Source organism: Podarcis bocagei (assembly GCF_964188305.1).
Source record: "Podarcis bocagei genome assembly, chromosome: 8".
Taxonomy (NCBI): domain Eukaryota; kingdom Metazoa; phylum Chordata; class Lepidosauria; order Squamata; family Lacertidae; genus Podarcis; species Podarcis bocagei.
The window spans coordinates 29,192,041-29,212,547 of record NC_138133.1 but is presented as its reverse complement, the minus strand read 5'-3'; the positions used below and the strand labels follow the sequence as shown (position 1 = coordinate 29,212,547).

The 20,507-nt window shown below is 42.5% G+C and overlaps 1 long non-coding RNA gene across 1 annotated transcript in view; it reads left to right on the top strand.

Annotated features, from left to right (window-relative positions):
- Positions 1-20,507, top strand: part of LOC308594055 — a 50,822-nt gene continuing 30,315 nt past the window's right edge. The window contains exon 1 of the long non-coding RNA XR_014011272.1: positions 1-86. This is a non-coding gene — a long non-coding RNA (uncharacterized lncRNA). The remainder of the gene's footprint in view (positions 87-20,507) is intronic.

The following is a 20,507-nucleotide window of genomic DNA, read 5'->3' as shown; positions in this document are numbered from 1 at the left end:
TGTAATGAAAGATAAGATATCAGAAAAAAGAACAAAGAAAAAATAAAGAAGTAAAAGAAAAAGATCATAGGTGAAAATTTTTAAAAGTAGGTAAGTACTCACAATACATAGCCATTTCCCATCTATATTTATATTCAATTGTATAGTTTCATCTTGTCCTTATCTACCTTAAATAAAGTGTTTTTCTTATATTTTTATGACTGGACACTGCACTGGAATCCATTAGATGAGAGGTAGTCTAGAATTGTTTTAAGCAAATAAAATTAAATTGCTTAATCCATTTGAAACCTGTACTATTAAGATGAGCAAGGTTTATTGTTGAGCAAGGTTTCTAGGCAACCGTGACATATCCTCCATTGTGACACTGCTAGATGATTTACCAGAGGCCTTTGGTAGGAGTAGGCCTTTGAGGGGAGAGAGAGAGAGAGAAGGAGAAAGTGTGTTACAGAGCAAGTTGGGGAGTTAACTCATTAAGGAGTTATTGCATGAGAGTGTTATTATGTAAGTTACAGAGTCATAGTATTAAGAGTGTTGCAGTGTTAAAGAGGGAAAGTGATACAGAAAAATATCTTTTGAAATTTAGGTAGGATTTCTTAGTGGTTTCTGTACTCTGGTTCTATAACTATCCATGAAAACTCAGAATCAGATGAGACCATCCTTTTCCTGTCATGGCTGGATTATTTTCAAAACATTTTCCTTGTGACCAGTTTAAATGCTTCAGGTAAATTGGCTTGCCTTGCCTTTTCTTTAGTGGACATACTCGGAACAAGGGCATGTCCATGTTTTGGAAGGGCTTTTGACAGGAGGTCCTCAGTGTGTCTAACTCCTTGCTGCATTCTCCACAAGCTGCTAATGACAGGTAATTCATTAAAAAGCTTGAAGCGTTAGGTGCATGAATACACTGCAACCCTTCTCTCTGCTCTGTCCTAAGTTGCCAAAGCTTTGGAACCTCATAAAAAGCAGCATGTCAAGGACGAGTCCTCCAAACTTAGGAGGATTTCTTTCTTCCAAATAAAGAGCTTTGCAAAGATGGAGAAGAAAATCAATTTCTGGCATTGCTGCTGAAAGTCCATCTCTTGGCCCGTATGTTTGAGCCCAAACTCTGTGTTGGTTTTGAGTGACCCAATGCAGTAGGAATGGAAAGGACTGGCTCAGATTTCTCAGGTAAGGAAGTTAATTATGCTGATGGAGAATTGTTGTAAGGGCAACAAGAATCTGCCTAATTGGGCAAGGAGGAGGCATGTCTCTGATTCAAGAAGAGTTCAGAATACTTTCACTTGGCTTGCCATGGAAAGAGGCAGAGAACACTTTCCTCGCTGCCTTTGAGGTGAAAGCATGGCACTTAGTTAATGTGGTGCAGGGGTCTCTAATATGAACAATTAGTACATTAAGCACTAAACAAATTGAGGTTACAATGCTATAAGCAAATCACTGCTAGTGTACCCAATGACATGTTTCTTCAGGAGTAAGTGAGACTTCTGAGTACAGTATATAAGCGCAGGATGGGTCTTCGGTTGCATGGTTTTAAGAGCAGTGATAAACTGTGCCATTAGATGGCAGTGTTTTACATTCTATAGTAGTTGCATCTATGCTGAGCTTTTTTATTTTAGAGACCCATAGCTTTCTTGACTTAAAATAGCATCCTTCTTCTGGTATTCATTATATGGAAAATCTCAGCTTTAAAGACTTTTTCCATCTTTACAGAAAGTACAGGCAAAAATTTGTTCCAAGGGTTTGGGTCTATCCCCCCCCTTTATGATTGTGTTAATCACTTTAAAATTAATATAGTAAACCTCAGTTCCATGCAAGTACATTATGAAACCTGTTGGCTTTAGCAAGAATGGGGGTCATGGGACTGAGCTAATAAGAAAGTAGGGAGGAAACCCTTGCTTCATACTAATCTGCTTTGATAGAGTAGAGGATAAAGGAATGGAGAAAGAGATGGGAACAAAGCATATTCAAACATTTTGGCAATAAATTCTATTGCAATTCCCTGCTGCCATGGAGTTCCTGTTCTCTATAACGTGAATGGTGAAGTGAGTGCTCCTTCAAAGGGAGCAAATGACCAAAACATCCAAATGTATGTGTAAGTTGTGGGACGATGCTTCTTTCATGCATGCTGTGGGGATTCCAGCTTGCATATGTTGAACCCCCTCCCCTGCCAGTAGATTTTTTTACATGGACAGAATTAAACACCATATGAACATCACTGGTACACTATTCGAATGTTGTTGCTGTGCTATAGAGAAAGTCAGAACTGAGGAGAGGTTCAGCCACAGTTATGTCCTTTTAAGACCCATCTGGATATCTCGGTGAGAGCGTGGTGCTGATAACACCAAGGTTGCAGGTTTGAACCCTGTATGGGACATCTGCATATTCCTGCATTGCTGGAGATGATCCTCAGGGTCTCTTCCAACTCTACAATTCTCCGATTCTATGATCAATGGAAAGGTAAGAATGTGCTTAAGAGTGCAGTCCGAAACACACTTATTAAGGAATAATCTCCACTGGACACAAAATATCTCTCTATCTCTATCCAGGGTCAGGTAAAAAAATGGGTCAGGTAAAGCACATCAATTAAACTTATAAATACAACAGCCAGTTGGGACAATTTCTGTAAATTTACAGTGGCCATATCCAGTCAGTTTACAAGGCCCAAAGCCAGAGTCCTAATCAGCACTCTGAATTGTGCCTGGAAACAGACTGGTAGTCAATGAAGCTGTTGTAACATGGGAGTCGCATGCTTCCTATAATAAGCCCTGGGCAATTGTCCGGCTGTAGCATTCTGAACTGACTGAATTTTCTGAGTACCCTTCAAAGACAGCCTCATTTAAAGGACCTTACAAGTGCTTTAAAATCCAAGCAAGTTATATCTAAGGCATATGTCACTCTGGCCAGCATAAAAGAAAGTTCACCACCTCTTTGTGTCAAATTTGGTCCTGTCCAGTATCCATCAATGACAATAGTGCCATCAGGAGCTTTAGGATGATTAATGGGATGAATATCCACCCCCCCAACATGATCGTTAATCATACAATTAATTCAATTTAAAGTTAAGACCTTAATGTGTTGGCATCCTGAGAGAGCAAGCAAAGCATCAATAATGGTAATACAGTGGTACCTCAGGTTACATACGCTTCAGGTTACATACGCTTCAGGTTACATACGCTTCAGGTTAAGAACTTTGCTTCAGGATGAGAACAGAAATCGGGCTTTAAATTAGTTAGCCCTTTGGCCCATTCAGCAGATTTTTTAAACTAGTCTTTTCCCTGATTGTTTCTAGCCTGAGAACAATAAGTTAATCAGTGTTTGGCTATTTCCCCCTGCTATTTCCCTTCCCTAGTTCCCTTAATCCCAGAAATATTAAGTCTAATTCTACCATTGTTGTCACTTCATCTTCCCCTTTTTTTGCCAAATGCCCACAATCTCTGTTATTTATGCTTGGATTTTAATTTACTGATAGGACAAAAACCTTTTAGAGCTGTACTTAACATTTTTTATTGATTGCAGGCTACTATATGGTTTTAATTTGCATTCCAGGCATTTTTAAAAACAGCTTTAACATGCTCTTGAATTCCTGTCATTCCGTTTTGTTTCTTTTCTACTTGAAGGTGCGATCTAATCTTTTCTGCCTTTGTCCTCCCCAACTAAATGATTGAAGGGGGCACTGTGGAGATGTCTAATTTGGAAGCCCTAGTTAAAGGGCTTGTTTATGTTGTTGATTTAAACCATTGACAAGAAAGCCCCAGGACCAAATTCTGCCAGCAGCTGAAGAGGAAATTGCTGATTTCCCCAAGTACCTCTAATGAAGGAGAAGCCAATATAGTTATCTGGTTCTTTTCATTGTCCACACCCCTCTACAAAAGCACAGAATTTTAAACAAGTTCCCTATTACATCCCCACTGGAGGTCAAAAAAGCATGACTAGCAAGGTTATTTTGTTATGCAACAAAGCTACATTTACAAACTAATTTAGGGTTCAATTTTAAACTTGTGAGCCATAGATTAAGAGGCTGTCAGATTTGGTGGAAGCCCTGCTATGCCGACAGTGGCCGATCTCATATGCATATGTGGCTTCCACATATGCATGAAGGAAGCCTTCAAGCTGGGCATGAGCACATCAGCACCCTGCTCACCACTCCGCCAGATACACCAGAGGAATGACTAACATACGGTAGAGATGTGGGTGAGACATGGGTGGCATAGAGGAAGGGCATATTTATACCATATCCTAGCAATCATCCAGGACATCCTGGGCAGCTTCCACTGGGCTCTGCTTGCTTAGGCATTGGAGATGATGTCTCCACCTAGGAGCAAATACATCTGAAGGCTTAAAAAACCTGACAGGGCCTCCCCTTCTAGTGGCTCTGTCTCCTAGAAAGAGCTGTATGCTGTCACGGTCTGGTTCATGGGTAATCAAAGTCCTGGCTGGGGATGTCGGGACCGGGGTGGGAGCAGGAACGGGACACCAGAAGCCAGGAGTCAGGAAGTCAAGGGTCCGAGGATCAAGAAGCAAGGAGTCATGAAGTCAGGGGGTCCGAGGATCAAGAAGCAAGGAATCATGAAGTCAGGGGTCTGAGGATCAAGAAGCAAGGAGTCAAGGAACCAAACACAACAAGGCAGGGAACGAGTTGCTGTGGCAAAGAGCTGAAGGGATCTGCTGACCTTATATCCTTCCCAGCTCTTGCTGTGAGTTACCAAATGGCCTCACCTGTGCAGCCACGCCTTGCCTCTTCAGAACAAACTTAGGAAGGCCCCAGTCCTGCAAAGTCCTACTGGTCACAGGGCCTGGCTCCTGCACGCGCTCCTCACATATGCTGCCTTTAAAGTCACATGTTCTTGCATGGTTATGGGGCAGGGGAAGCTTTTGGGGAGTCCTTCTCAGATCTGACGGTGATGAGAAAGCCACACCATCAGGCTAGGCACTGCGGTGTCAGAGAGTGGCAGCAACTAGTTCAGAATCTGGGTCCACTTCAGGCAAACATTGGGGCCCTATCACTAGGGATATGACAAAAATGTATTCATGGAAGTCTAATACAAGACTCCTTGAACAGAAGAGAACCAGACAGTCATTTTTTCAGTCAATATATATAGCCAGATTATTATTTTCCTCCCAGCCTTTTATTGCCTGGTCTTCAGACCCACAGACAGGACCACAGACTTTCTGAATAGATTACAAAGGGGAAATGTCTCAGCACTTGCCTTGGTCAGACAGAAGCCTGGAGCAGGGAATGATGTAAACGATTGGTCTCTCCATTCGTGAGGTGTGTATACATTCTATTCAGTTCACCTCATAACTAAAAAAAGAAGCTGACAGATCTGGAACACAAAGAGAAGGAAACAGCCCAGATGTTCTCATTATGGTTACTATTTAGGAGCAAACCATGATATAATGAAGTTCATACCAGCCAACATTTTGCAAATAAAAATAGGACCAGGCTTGGAAGAAGCATCCCAGTTTTCATAACAAATATCACCCCCCTCCACATTATTAAAGACTCTTCAGTGCCTGATGTACAGTGTATAGACAACTCTGAGCCCTTAAGAAACAGAATACCTTCCCTCTGCTTGGTGCTTTAATATCCTTGTGCCTATAGGTCCATATATAAGCCTCAAGAAGAGCCCTGCTGGATTAAGTCAAGGGCCCATCTAGACTAGCATTCTGTTCTCACAGGGGCCAACCAGATGTCCATGGATGCCCACAAGCAGTACCTGAGTGTACTCTTCCCATGTGTGATTCCCAGCGGCTGATATTCAGAGATAAGACAAGATCAGAGGCAGATTTAGGGCAGTGCGACTGGTTCTTCCGCACTGGGTGCCAAGCCTAGGGGGCATTGCAGGGCATCACAACTATGAACTGAGCATAACAGAAGGCAAAAGGCATGGGGGCGCTAAATTTTTACCTCACACAGAGCACAGTTGAAAATTGAAAGACCAAATTGTCAAGTCCACCCTTGACAAGATGCATCCTACCATCCACTGAGGCATTTGACTTTTTCAGACGGGAATTTACCAGGGATAGGGACAAAACCTAGGCTCTCCTACAGATGACCTATTTATTGAATATTCATCCTGATTTACTTGCACGAAGCTTGCACAAAGCTTCCGTTACATTGGTTTTGATTTGTTTGCAGGGCTATTATGCAACAATTCATCCTGATTTGTTTGTGTCTTGCTAGTAGTTCTTTGTTCATTCCACAGTTCTTGGCGCATTTCCCCATCACTTTCCTAACTGAAAGAAGTATATTTTCAAAGTGGATTTGTTGTGCTAGGGCAAGAGAGCCACTTAATCCACCATAATTGTGGAAACTAACTTCCAGTATGTACCTGAATCCTTCCCAGAAAATACCAAAGTCTGCAGGTGCCATAGGAACAACCCCTGTGAGGAAGGTAGGGACAGTTTGAACTTATGGAAGCAGTATGCATGTAGAAATTTTCTTAAATTATTATTACAGTGATACCTCGGGTTAAGTACTTAATTCGTTCCGGAGGTCCGTTCTTAACCTGAAACTGTTCTTAACCTGAAGCACCACTTTAGCTAATGGGGCCTCCTGCTGCCGCCGCGCTGCCAGAGCACGATTTCTGTTCTCATCCTGAAGCAAAGTTCTTAACCTGAAGCACTATTTCTGGCTTAGTGGAGTGTGTAACCTGAAGCATATGTAACCTGAAGCGTATGTAACCCGAGGTTCCACTGTATTATATTTCTCACATATATATTACTTTGCCTCCAAATGGAGTTTGGGGAGGTGGGTGTGAGCAAACCATTTATTCAGTAAACTGAATAAAAAGGAAAATAATATTTTACAAGCTTTGTACTTATTGCATGATACATTTCTGTGCAGTGTTTGTTGCTGTTAAGCTTGCAAAAACTGTGAAACAGTGCAGTGCTGCATTCTTAGGGTTGTATCCAACAAAGTTATACACAGAGTAGACCCACTGAAATTAATGAGCCTAAATTAGGCATGATCTACTCTGAGTAGGACTAGCATTGGAGATACCCTTTAATATCAAGTGGCCCTTTTTATATGACTATTCTCCAAAAACAGCAGTCAGTTGTAAATTGCTTTAAACAAACAGGCCTGCTGGATTAGATTAAATTAGATTAATTATTTCTAAATTTGCATCTCTACCTATACATTAGTATATGCAAGTTTTATGCAATCTGTATTCTCTTTTATTTCCTCTTATTTGATGGTGTGTTGAGTAGTCAATAACATGGTGATGCTTGGAATAACCAAGCAGCGTTTAATGACTCCTTCTCCTGACAACTAGGCAGAGGCCAGTCTTAGAAAGATATGAGGTTCCTCAGTGTTCATCTGGAGAATTTCTACACTTGTGTTGCTTGGAGAAAGAGCTGTTGTGCTTGCAGGAACGTCATGTTATATCCATGATCATAGAATTGTAGAGTTGAAATGAACCCTGAGGGTCATCTAGTTGATCCATTTTGCTCAGATAGGTGAGAGCTCAAGGATGTTCTCTTCATAGGATGAGAGCATTCTCCTCTTTCTCCCATACATCCGAGGACTATGCCAAAGAATGAAACAGATTCTGGAGGGAAGCACTGCCTGGCAATATCAGATTTACTATCTTAAATTATAGAGGGGTTGCTGTATTAAATCTTACAGCAAAGACAACAGAGATTCCTATAGCACCTCAAAGGCAATTTGGGTTATCCACGAAAGTTTATGCCACAACAAATCTATTAATATTTAAGTTCTCTCCAGATTGTTTTTTTTATAATTTTTTTTAGTTAGTTTCTGTTTCATCCTTGTGAAAAAGCCTGAAAATTTGATTGCCGTGTGCAACAGTTGTTCAAACAGTAGCTTGGATCAAAAGCAGCTCTTATTTATTTTGGAAATGTGGCACTGGCATTAATTGCTGTAAGTGAAGTGTTGAGGCCAAGAGGGTGGTCCTTGGCTCCTCATGAAGGATGATCCTGACTGCCTAAGTAGAAACAGCGGAAAATGTTTGTACTCTCAGTGGGGTGATGTCAAGCCATCAGTCACTCTCTCAACTGTTAGCAAACAGGGGCCCAGCAGCAGAAAGAACTAATATATAGCAATTCTTATTACTCTTTCAGAACACTCTAATTCATATTACCTCTGGGTTTAATTTTTAACCATTTGACTAAAAAAACCCAAACCATCTTTGCATAGAAATAAGAAAAAGAAGTCGTATTAAAATGTGTGAACGTGCCAGTTGATTTTCCCTGGTAAGATTTATCAGGAAGGCAGGCTAATGAAAAGCTTAATAGGTTAGATCAGTAGTTCCCAATTAACTAATTACTGAGGACCCCCCTATTTTTGGCTTTCAAAAGCCAAGCCAATTTTGAAAATGGTAGTTTGATAACTCTATGGTAGTTACCTCTGCAAAGCAATTTTATGAACAGAATGTGAGGTAGCCCCTAATAAGCAAAGGATTTTAGGTATACTAAAAAACAGACTAGGGCTGAGCGATACCTGGTTTTCAACATCATGACATATCAGCAGCTAAACATTGCAATATTCCGATATATCACAATGCCTGAAATTGGAGAGCAGGCATGGATAATGAGGGAAGGAGCAGCCATGGGGATCGGATGGTGGGAAGGAGAAGAAGCAGAGTCATCTCCACTGAATGGTTTGGGTGGGGATGGGGATGAGGGGTGCTTCAAGCTGCTGTCAGCAGGGCAGCCAGCGAAGATACATGTCCACTGTGGCTGTTGCTGCTTTCCTGCTGACTGAGAAAAACTGCTCTGCCTCAGTGCCCAGGGGAAGGTAGTGCCACGGTGCCTTGAAATGAGGGTGATCAGCTGCCCTGTTCTCTGTCAGTGTGAGCGTAAGGCAGCACCTCACAATTGGCTTCCCTAGTCTCCCTCAGTGTGGGGGAAGGCAGCTCAGATCAGCAATGTTATCGGCTTAGATCATTGTGCAATATCGGTAGTGCCTTGAAATCGGCTGCCCTACTCTCTCTTGAGTGAGGAGTGATATATTGCTGCATATTGCTGGGTCAAAATTGCTACTGCAGTGTGATTTCAAAAACAGATTTTGGCCAATCTATTGAAAAACCGCACCGTGCTAAAACAGAGCATAATATTTGTGATACTACCATGCAAAAATGATAAAAAAAATTAGATGGGGGAAGGCAAGGGATGGGGCTGCAGGCACCTTGAGTGCGCTCTGTGGACCCCCAGGAGTCCCCAAACCTCTAATTGGGAACCACTGATTAGATGAAAGGTAGCTGCTGCTTTTCTAGTAGCCAAGTTTAAGTAGCATAGGAAGATCAGCCTGCTCTGGGTGGCTCCTTATTACTAACAGTGTTCTTTTGCGAGAAGATCTTTTGATGTGCCTTGTTCTGTCAAACTCAGTAACCTATTCATATGATACTCTGCAGCTGCTGTAACTTTTTTCTCTCTTTTAAAAACCAAACCACAAGGGTTTTGTTCACATCTCCCCATACAGCTATTTTCCTTATTGGCTAGAGGAGAGGAGAGAGGGTCAGAATCAAAGGCCTCAACTTCAGTTGGTATTAAGTCTGTAGATGTCCAAAGAGGTTGCATGTAATTAACACCAAAGATGGGCAATGAGGCAAGAACAGTATGCCTTACACTGCTTTTCATCACTGTTCAGGATTGACATTTATGCAATATAGATATAATTAAATGATATTTATAACAGTTCACCAACCATGGGGTTATCCAACTACAGTGGTACCTCAGGTTACATACGCTTCAGGTTACAGACTCCGTTTACCCAGAAATAGTATCTTGGGTTAAGAACTTTGTTTCAGGATGAGAACAGAAATTGTGCTCTGGAGGCGCGGCAGCAGCAGGAGGCCCCATTAGCTAAAGTGGTGCTTCAGGTTAAGAACAGTTTCAGGTTAAGAACAGACCTCCGGAATGAATTAAGTACTTAACCCGAGGTAGCACTGTATTCCTAGAAATCTTTCAGAGAACAAAAGGACAGGTCCCTGTTCTGAGGACTAAATAATCAAAACTTGTCCGAAAAATGGATAAGGGAACAGAAGTAGAGACACCATGGCTAAAATGAAGTGCAGTTATTTCAGTTACACATTTTTAGTTACAGCACACTGCAGGATTTTGATCTTCCTCCTTATTTCCAGTGATATAACTGGCTCTTAAACCAAGAAGAAGTTCTAGGGAGGTAAAACGCCCTACAACCAGACAGAGCCAGAGGTTTGGCATCATAGCCCCCAAAATGCTTACCTAACCATGGAAGCTGGGAAGGACAAGGACAATAAGGGAGTTCCTATCCATGTTTCTTATCTGCTTCCCTGGCTGGTTTAAGGACCTGCTCAATTCCAATTTTCTTGTAATGCCATTGTTGACTAGCTCCAGTCTCGACATTCACACCCTTATGCACACAGCAGAACATGGTATTTTGTGTGTTTGTATGCTGAAGGGATACAAGAAGAATGGCTGTAGATAAGTGGTAGAGCACTTGTAAAAAGTCCCCAGTTCAATCCCTAGCATTTCTGGGTAAGATTGCGAAAGACAGTTGTCTGAACCCCTAAAGAACTACTTGTCAGAAACAAGACTGAGTTACATGGACCAAAGGTTATTTATCTACTGAATTTATATATATATATGGATCTGGCAACTTCTGTTTCAGTGTATCTGAAGAAGTGTGCATGCACACGAAAGCTCATACCAAGAACTAACTTAGTTGGTCTTTAAGGTGCTACTGGAAGGAATTTTTTTATTTTGTCTGAGTCAAACTTCAGGCTGCTTTATTTTGAACTAATTGTAATGTCCAGACTGAATTCAAGGAAAGCCTCATGTACAATGACTTACAGAAGTTAAAGCAGGATGTTACCCAAGTGTGGATCACCATTGCCAGAGTCCGTGTTTGAAAATAGTGAGAATATGAACAAACCACAAATGCTCTCTGTTTAGAATCAGGATTATCAGCACTTATCACCTGTTAATGTGGCGCAGCAAGCCCTAACCAAGTAACTACACCAAGTAATGTGGTCTACATCTGGGATTTGCATCATGGACAGCATCATTCAGCACCTCACAGAAGGAGAAAGCAGGGCACTAGCCTATGTGAAAACAGCCTAAGATGAAAAGGACCACGGAAAACAAGCAAAATGGATAAGTGACAGACAAAACCTTTGCACACCCCTGCCACTGATGTATGCCATCACTAGGAATGGGAAAGAAATTTGATTTTGTTCACATTTAAAGGGGAACCTACCTAATTCACACATTCCAAAACAGGATGAGAACTGAAACACAGCCATCCTGCAAAATTCACACAACTCCAGATTTTGCAGTGCAGTACTTCAGTAAAGTTGTGTGTACAAAAATCCATTTACTAAAGTAACGTGTGCATAAAGATGCATACATTAGTGACAACAGTATACAAAATGCACCATATTAGGGATACATTAGGCAAAACTGCGTACAAAGCTGTGTGTTGCACCCAATAATGCACATGAATTTTCACGAGGACTTTTTGAAAAATTCTCCAGCAGATGTGGAAATGTAGTGAAATGAACTTAAGACCAGAAGAATAAGAAACTTAAATTGACAGATTCCCCCATCTCCAAGCCTTATATAATCATACTGTGGCAGTGTTCGCTCCAGGATTTGGGGGGCCTTCGGACACCCTAAATGCTTCCCACAGATTTGAAGAGTTGGGACATGCAAACTTAGGATTCTCTTAGATTGCATATCTGATTTTCTTTGATAGTTTTTACCAAAGTAGAAATGCCAGCATAGGGTGGTGATGGTCTTGGGAACTTCACAAAGGCCTTGCCACCCTCTGGAGCTGGTTCTGCTCCTGGAAGTCACATTCTGTATAAATATCACCATGTTTTGTTCAAGATCATAGACAATGATTAATTATTCTTTGCAAAAAGGAATGTAGAAAGCTGCCTTGTATTGAGTCAGACCATTGATCTAGCTTAGAACTGTCTACACGATTGTTTCCCAAACTTGGGTCTTCAACTGTTTTTGGGCTACAGTTCCCATCATCCCTGACCACTGGTCCTGCTAGCTAGGAATTATGGGAGTTGTAGTCCAAAAACAGCTGGAGACCCAAGTATGGGAAACACTAGTCTATACTGACTAGCAGCCCTACCTGAAGATGTGGGAGATTCAATCTGACATCCTCTGCATGTAAAACAGATGCTCTGCCATTGAGCCACAGCCCTTCCAAAAGACAGAATTTTCTTTTAATTTTCTTTTAAAAATTCTTCTCTTGTTCTTGCACTATTTGGCTATCCCTCAACTGCTTACTGCTACACAGCATTGGTAGACCTCATGGAACAGATGGAGAGCTGCCTTGAGGTAGGGTGGTTTTGGGCTGCAAAGTATAACAATTAGGCTCTCATAAAATGACTGTCTTACTTTTAGGGCTGACACCTGGCCCACATAATTCACATCAGCTTCTTGAAAAGAGTAATTGGATCAGCCTCTTGATAAAGACATCATCAGGTCCTGCTGAGCCAGAGGCAGCCTCAGCCCATATCCATGCTGCCTTGAAATAAACCGCCAGGCTGCATATTATGTATCATAGAGCCTACAGCTTCGTAAAGCCTGGGTTTTAGAAAAGGGCCAGGCAGGTGTAACCAGACAGATTATGTTCCAGCAACATCAAAGAAAAGAAACATTTATGGAATAACCACAGGCTGCAGACGTTTTCCTGAAGCCCTGCCTTCCTTCAAGGTACTGTGTACAGTGGGCTATCAAATTTCAGTTAAGGGTGGTGGTAGACCAGCTCCCAGTGATGTCACAAGGAATTTGGCCTGTGATTTTTTGTTAAATGAACAAGGTGCAGGCCAAAACAGGCAGCATGAGAGATCAATGGCTTCCACTGAGAGCAGCAACCTCAGCTTTCCTTCTTGCCTCGGCTTAGTAACATCTAGTTGCAGAACATAAGAAAATACCTTATACTAGATCAGTCTGTTTATCCATCAAGCTCAATACTATCTACTCTCTGGGTCATATGTAATGATGTCCCTTGCCTCGATGGAAGACATCTTTGATCCAGTGGAGATTTCCACCTTTGCAACTGAGACGGAAGTTATTTAAATTTATTCTCCTTGCCTCTGCACCTTCCAGGCCATGCCCCCACTATTTACTGAAGGGTCCTCCTGCCCTCTGGAGTACATGGGAGGGGCAGGCTGCAGGGAGAAGGCGGAGTTGCCAAAAATCCCTATTTTGCTCAAAAGAGCATCCACTCAAAGAGCCTGCCATCAGTGTGAGGGACACCATTAGAAGGGCAGTAGCTCTCTAGGGTTTCGGACAGAGGTCTTTCTGAATTGCCAACAGATGCTGCTTTTTTAAAAGACCAACCAACCAACCAACCAAGATGTCTGGGATTTGATTTGGGGTCTTCTACATTGAAAGTGTGTAGTCTAACAACAATACAATGAATAATAATTTATTAGTTATATCCTGGTCTTCTACTAATAGTGCTCACAGCAGCATGGAGCATAATCACAAAACCACATCACAGAATCAATGTAAGTATAACTAACAGAACAATTTTTAAAAGCAACCACAAAGAACACACAATAATACAACTGAAACTTAAAGACAACCCAACAATATCAGGCTTAAAAGATGGTATACATTAAAACTGGCACCTATGACAGTGTTAAAAGCCTTTCAAAACAAAATTGTCTTCAGTTTCTGATGTAAGAGGAAGACCAACGCATTTCAGTTGGGAAATCGTTCTAGACTCATGACCCCACCACTGAAAAGGCCCTGTCTCTTTTCTTATTATCCAAATGTGAAAAAGAGCAAGTCCTCTGATACTGATCTTCATTCCTAGGCAGGTGTATTTGAAAACAAGTGGCCCTTAGGAAAACTTTGTCCTAAGCCTTTCAAGGGCACTTTGAACTCAGAAGGAAACCATGGGAATTGACACAAGATGGGGCATATGTTCTGACCTGCAAGCACTGGCGGAGGAAGGGGGGTGCCTCTGCCTGCAAGCACTAATACATTTTGGATAAATTGGAGCCTGTAGACTGGCTTGCAGCCCCATGTAGAATGCACTAATCCTGTCTAAAGATAACTGAAGCAGAAGCTTGTGTAGCAACTGAAGCTGATTCAAGGCACTCCACACAATCTCCTCCACCTGAGCATCTAGGGAAGTGATGGATCAAGGAATGACCCCCAAGCCACATACCTTCTCCTTCAAAGCAACTGCTGTCCTATGCAGAACATGTTGATCCACCCTACCTAGATTGCCAGTTTTCTTGACAAATAGTGTCTCCATCTTGCCTTGTAAACTGTCACCCATCCTGGTCTGACTCCAGATAATTGTTTCTCACTTCCACTGCATTCCTGGACCAGTCATTGGGAACAAGAGGAAGATGTGTGTGCCATTGCCTACTTGTGACATCTCATCTAAAACTTCTGGATGACTGTACCCAATAGTTTCATGGAGGTATGAAAAACATGGAAGACAAGGTGAAATCTTGTAGTACCACACAAGCCACAGGTCTACCATTCAGTTATCACCCCTTCATGGGTGGAAGAAGATGTGTGTGTGTGTGTGTGTGTGAAGATGTATCACACAAATTTTTCACTAGACCTTCATGTGTTGCTGCTCTCAGGCAACCATGTAGCCCTAATAACATCTTGTTTGACTCTCAGGCTTCAACTCAAAGTACAAATATGTTTGCTAATGTTCTGAGTATTTTTCATGCTTGTTGACAACATGAGATGAAAATGCAGAGGCTGTTGATGATATAAAATCTTATGCAAATTCCACATTGGTTTACCAAGGGAGTACTGTATAGCAACCTCGTGATAAGAATTGAAGGGCAAACATATTCCAGCATTTCTGTGTGTTTACATTCACTTCTTTACAGATATGCTTGAAATAGCAGGCATAGTTAGGATTCATCATCAAGTATTTGGAAGGCAAATATTTTCACATTGCCTGAGATGGTCAATCTGATTCTGAGCTGCACCACTTCAAACTAGGTGTGGGTGTGTTTGGCCCATACCATTTCAGAGGACGCTCTATTAGCCCCAAATATCTCCAAAGCAGCCCACTTTGGTTTAGGATTTGTCCAAACCAAATGCATACCCCTGGTTTGAAATGATACCACTCAAACACAACTTGATCATTCCAGGTCTAAGTCCATATTGCATGGAGTTTCCTCAATTCTTTTCCCTGATGTCCCCCAAGCCACCCAAGAGAAATAAGCTATGTTTCGCATCAGTCTTCCTCAAGATTCTAGCTTCTGATGAGTGGTTTTTCTTGGGGGGCAGAAAACCTTTTTGAAAAGGAATCAAGGAACAGAGGACATGTAGTTTGGTTCTCAGTGAGAATTTGGTCCAGTATTATTGGCCAGCAAAAAATGACCCTTCACAATTTCCCTGCAGTACACAGAGAAAAAGCCAATGCAAGGATGGGAAACTTGTGGCTTCCAGCCAGCCTGCAAGACAAATGTTCAAGGGTGATGGAAGTTGAACATTGAAGGCAACAGGTGCCCCACCCCTGCCTGAGTACTGGAGAAGCAAGCAGAAAATGTTCTACAATGTAAATGCTGCTATGTGAGACAGCTATAGTTCAGGATGAACCTACTCATTGTACCAGAAAACTGATGCATCTCAAACACATGATTGCAGGGTGGGAGGGGGTGTTCAGCCCTTCATTGTCAAACCATGCACTCACTCAGGCTATGTCTCTGTCTCTCCTAATGCTGAGTTTCTTCTAGTTTTGGAGTCCAGGTGGGGGAACAGTTAAACACACATGTAGTTCAGCTGCCCTAAATACGTATGTCATTCACCAACTTCTGGCTTGTAATGCTGCCTACTTTCGGAAATGTTTGCAAAATAGATAGTTGTACTAGTAAAAGTAAACATCTTTAGAACAATGGAAGTATGCTTTCAGTGTAAAATCCTAAGCACACTTAATTAGAAATATTAAGTTACAGGCTTGGAATTTCAAATTGTGTGTAGCGACAGATCCAGAGCTATTTGTGTATATCTTTTCTTACAAGGATGAATCTTAAGGCTTAAGACGCATGCAAGTGTTGATTAAGGCTAGTTGTTCATGAATCTTTTTCAGTAATCAGGTACTCTTTGAAGACAGGTACTCTGTCTCAGCAATGAAACAGACACAGTACAAGTTACAACCATTCTTTTAAGTACAACTAGCACATTTCTTAAGATACAAAGAAGCCTTTAAAGCTACGCTCTTCCTCTGGAGATTATCATCTATAAACCTGGGCTCATACTTGCATGGTATCTTTACTCTTCCTTCCTTTTCCAAAACTGAAATACGTTACATTCTGTTTTCTTTGATTCCTTCTTTTCTTCTGTTTGAATGCAGTGGCTAGCAGGCATCTTGCAACTCTTTCCTATAAAAGTGTTATGCTGAACCGAGCCCATCACAACATTTACAAAACAAAGTGGGTGAATGGTAAGTTTATACTAGGAAAGAGACATGTGACATATGGAGATGACATGGAACACATTTTTTCAGTCCAGACATTCTTCTCTTTCTGAGAGTTTACCAGGCGTTGCCCACATGCTTCCAAGCATTTTCTTCGGAATGCTAAGCTGAGAGTCTGAGGAACCTGAATCTGGCTCCCAGTATCACCGCCTGCATTTTCTCTACACTAGCCTATCATCACAGCACAGCCCTGGCCATGTGTTTAATTCAGAGTTAGTACGGTATACTTCACTCCATCAGGTCAGGAATTATTTATGGGAGTGAGTGTAATGTACGCATTTAAATTTACAGCTTCAAATAGGCTGCCTTTAAGTCTTCATGTAAACAAGTGCCAAGAGCAAACAGATGCAAGCACGAAATCCACAAACCTATGTAATCATTGGGATCAAACACAGTGAATTATGTTGTTACTGCGAACAACGTGCTCCATCAATCACTGCTGCCTTCAAAGAAACCTTTGCCATGACCTCAGCAGAGCACCTGTTCTAGCTCTGACGAGATGAAAAACGGTCATTAGATCCACAGCTATAAACTTCTGTGTACTATTTCCACCCCTGATAAATTCTGACCACATAAAACAATCCAGCCTGTCAAAATGCTAATTAAAGAAATGAATGGAAAGCTCTATATCCTGCCCCTAACACAGCTTTCGTCTCATTCCTGTCGACCCAATAAAAGTGATGTTAGCACCATAACCTTTCTTTGAAATTATACTTAACACTACATCATCTAATCCACCCTAAGTTACTGCCTTGTGATATTTTAATTAAGAAATAAAACGCAACTACCCACACACGCGCACTAGCATTTTACAGGCAAATATACATTTTGGGCATGACCAGAAATCCCACCTTGCTCAGTCTGGAATTTGCTATATTGAATAAAAGGGGAGACTTCTGCTCCCCCTTTCAGATGTGTGGCTCTTCCAGCTTGCAGACTTACATTCCTTAGTGCCACTTTGATTCTCTCCATCCCTAACATATAGAAGGGTTCAAGTGTGTGAAGGAGCAGAGGTGGATTTAGGGGAGTGCAACCGGATTGGTTGCATGAGTGCAGAGCCTCGGGGTGCTGCAGGGGTTGCAACAACTATTATGCAGAATGGAAAGCAAAAGGCAGGGGTTGCCAAATTTGGTGTTGCACAGTGCGCTGCTGAAATTTGAGATCCCAAGGTCCACCACTGGAAGGAGGCATTTTTAAATTCATTTTGTTTATAACGTTTATATACTGCCAATCTAACTAGCTTATAAGCTTATAAAAATGCAAAATACCACCCAAACATTTGAAAATAAAAACAACACATATACAATAATGCAAGTCATGGATTGATGTAGATAGATACATTCAGCCAGCATAAACACAGGAGCAGAACATCAATTTAAAACCAGTAAGGGGAAAAACCTGGTGTGACAGCACCTTAAATATCCTGGTACCCAGGGCTTTTTTCAGCTGGAACTCACCAAAACTCAGTTCTGGCACCTCTCATGTGGGTGCCATTGCTATTATAAGAGAACAAGGGAGGTGTTCATGGTGAGTTCCAGCACCTCTTTTTCTAGACAAATAGCACTCCTGGTACCCCTGTGGATCTGGCAGTGATTGAAGTTGACTCCAATTTATCAATCCAGCAGGTGGCAGCAAGCAGCACCTCTGAAAAACTGAGAGTTGCAATTCCCGATCCAGCCAACAGGAAATGCAGAGCACAACTCCAGCTGTTAGGATAGCTTGAAGCATGGGTAGGCAAACTAAGGCCTGGGGGGCCGGATTTGGCCTAATCGCCTTCTAAATCCGGCCCATGGACGGTCCAGGAATCAGCATGTTTTTACATTAGTAGAATGTGTGCTTTTATTTAAAATGCATCTCTGGGTTATTTGTGGGGTCTGCCTGGTGTTTTTACATGAGTAGAATGTGTGCTTTTATTTAAAACGCATCTCTGGGTTATTTGTGGGGCATAGGAATTGGTTCACCCCCCCCAAATATAGTCTGGCCCCCAACAAGGTCTGAGGGACAGTGGACCGGCCCCTTGTTGAAAAAGTTTGCTGACCCCTGGCTTGAAGCCTCATTTCCTGCTTGAGCAGAGCTTTGGGTTTCTGTTGACAGGGTTCCAAAGAAGTTCAAACACTGGGGCTATGCTTAGCATATTAGTTGAAATATGAGACTAGTGGAAGCCAGCCTGCTTACTGAGATGAAGTGTAATTTGAGCCAATGATAAAATAGGTTCCATCTCTGATGTAAGTGGTTATGGTAACCAATCAGAAATTATTTAGAAAAATAGTTCCTAACAGGTCTGAACTTCCATGACAATAGCCAGAAGAGTTGGTTATTGTGGACAAGGGATTCAACTTATAAAGTAGAATGGATCTAAAACCCTGTTCATTTATTCCCAGCAGGGTTGCAGAATTCCAGATATCTCAGATCGTGCTGTTGGTCTGTATCTAATCTAGTGGTTCTACAGGTAGCTCAAGAAACAAAACGGGGCAAGCAAAGAAAGAACAATGCAGAAACAAGCCCATATTTCTCATTGTATTTTTCCAATTCAGACAGGCAGGGCATGCCTGGTATTTGCTTGTCTTTGCTTCTCATGGAGTCAGGATGGAATCTGATCGTATATTGTTATATGCTGCCAGGACTGGTACCAGGAACCTTCCATTCCCGGTGCACCTTCTCCATTTGGTGAGCTAGCTGCCCTGGAAATGCCAACTGACCATTGAAGGGGGAGGTACAAATTTCAGAATCAAACCACAGTGTGGAGAATCTTCCTGGCAGTGACTTTGAATTGGTCCCAGCCAGGTTGGTCACCAGATCCTCCTGGACAAAGACCATAAAAGGCTTTCTGTCTGGGCTGGGAACTTCCCTGAGCAACAGTGTATTCCTGGCTCTGGTGCATTTCAGTTTTCTGGTGCTGGATCACCTCTGCTCTGACAGCTATACCTTGACAGATATCGCTCAGGCCTCCTTCTGAGCTGAGAGTGGCATCAGTAGCAATTGGTTCAATTCTGAAGTTGACTGGCTGCTCAGTCACTGATATGAATTGCTTGCTAGAGCATGGTCCTGTGGGTCAGAATAATAAAGATGGAGAGCTACTCTACATGCTTGTAGTGCAGCAGATTTAGACTATATGTACCAACCATGGTGCACATATTTAGGATTAGAGTTATAGATGTGCCCATTCCTTCTTTGTTGCTATCTGTGTCCAAGTGCCAGATAGGGAAACACTGGACCTGCAGGGCTGAATGCCAGCTTAGTTCTGCCTCTTGATCTTTGTTTTTCTCCTCCTCCATACAACCCACCCTTAAAAGATCAGCTTGCATAATCACAGAATCATCCAACTGGAGAGTTGGAAGGGACCCTGAGGGTCATCTAGTCCAACCCCCTGCAACACAGGATTCCTTTGCCCAATGTGGACTTGAACCCACAGCCTTGTCAGGATGCTGTCAGTGGCCCCCGGCTGGTTGCCCAGGAAAGTATAAAGGGAAGGGAAGGTTTTTTACAGGCCTTTTTTATTTCAAACTTTACAGAGAGAGGCTATAGAACAGGGGTCAGCAACCTAAGGCCCACGGGCTGGAAGTGGCCTGCGGAGATCGTTTGATTGGCCCACAAGCCACCCCCGAACTGAGTTGCCCACTCACGCGCTGTGCTAAACCGGCGCAGCACAGTGTGGGGACTCGCTTCCATGGCACCGGAAATCGCACCTGTGCATGCGCAGACGCTGGAAATCGTGGGCATACGCACTCATGCACATGCGCAATCCAGCCCACAGGGGGATCTCCGTGGGACCGATAAGGCCCAGGCAAGATAAACCTTGCTGACCCCTGCTATAGAACCCAGTCTCTTGGATAATGGCGTTGTCCCGAGTGAATCTCCACTCCCCCTTCTCTCCCACTTCCTCATTCGTTGTCATCATCACCTCTTCTACAGGTGCTGCTAAATGCCCTCTGTCTTCGAACTCTTTGCTCTCTTACTTTTAAGGCTCACTGGGTTCTGGGAGATGGTGGGTCTGAAATGCTTTTTAGTGACAATGTGTCAGCCAGCTGCTGCTCCGGCTCTGCCTGCTCCTCCTCCTCTGATTCTTTCCTAACTTTCCCCCTCA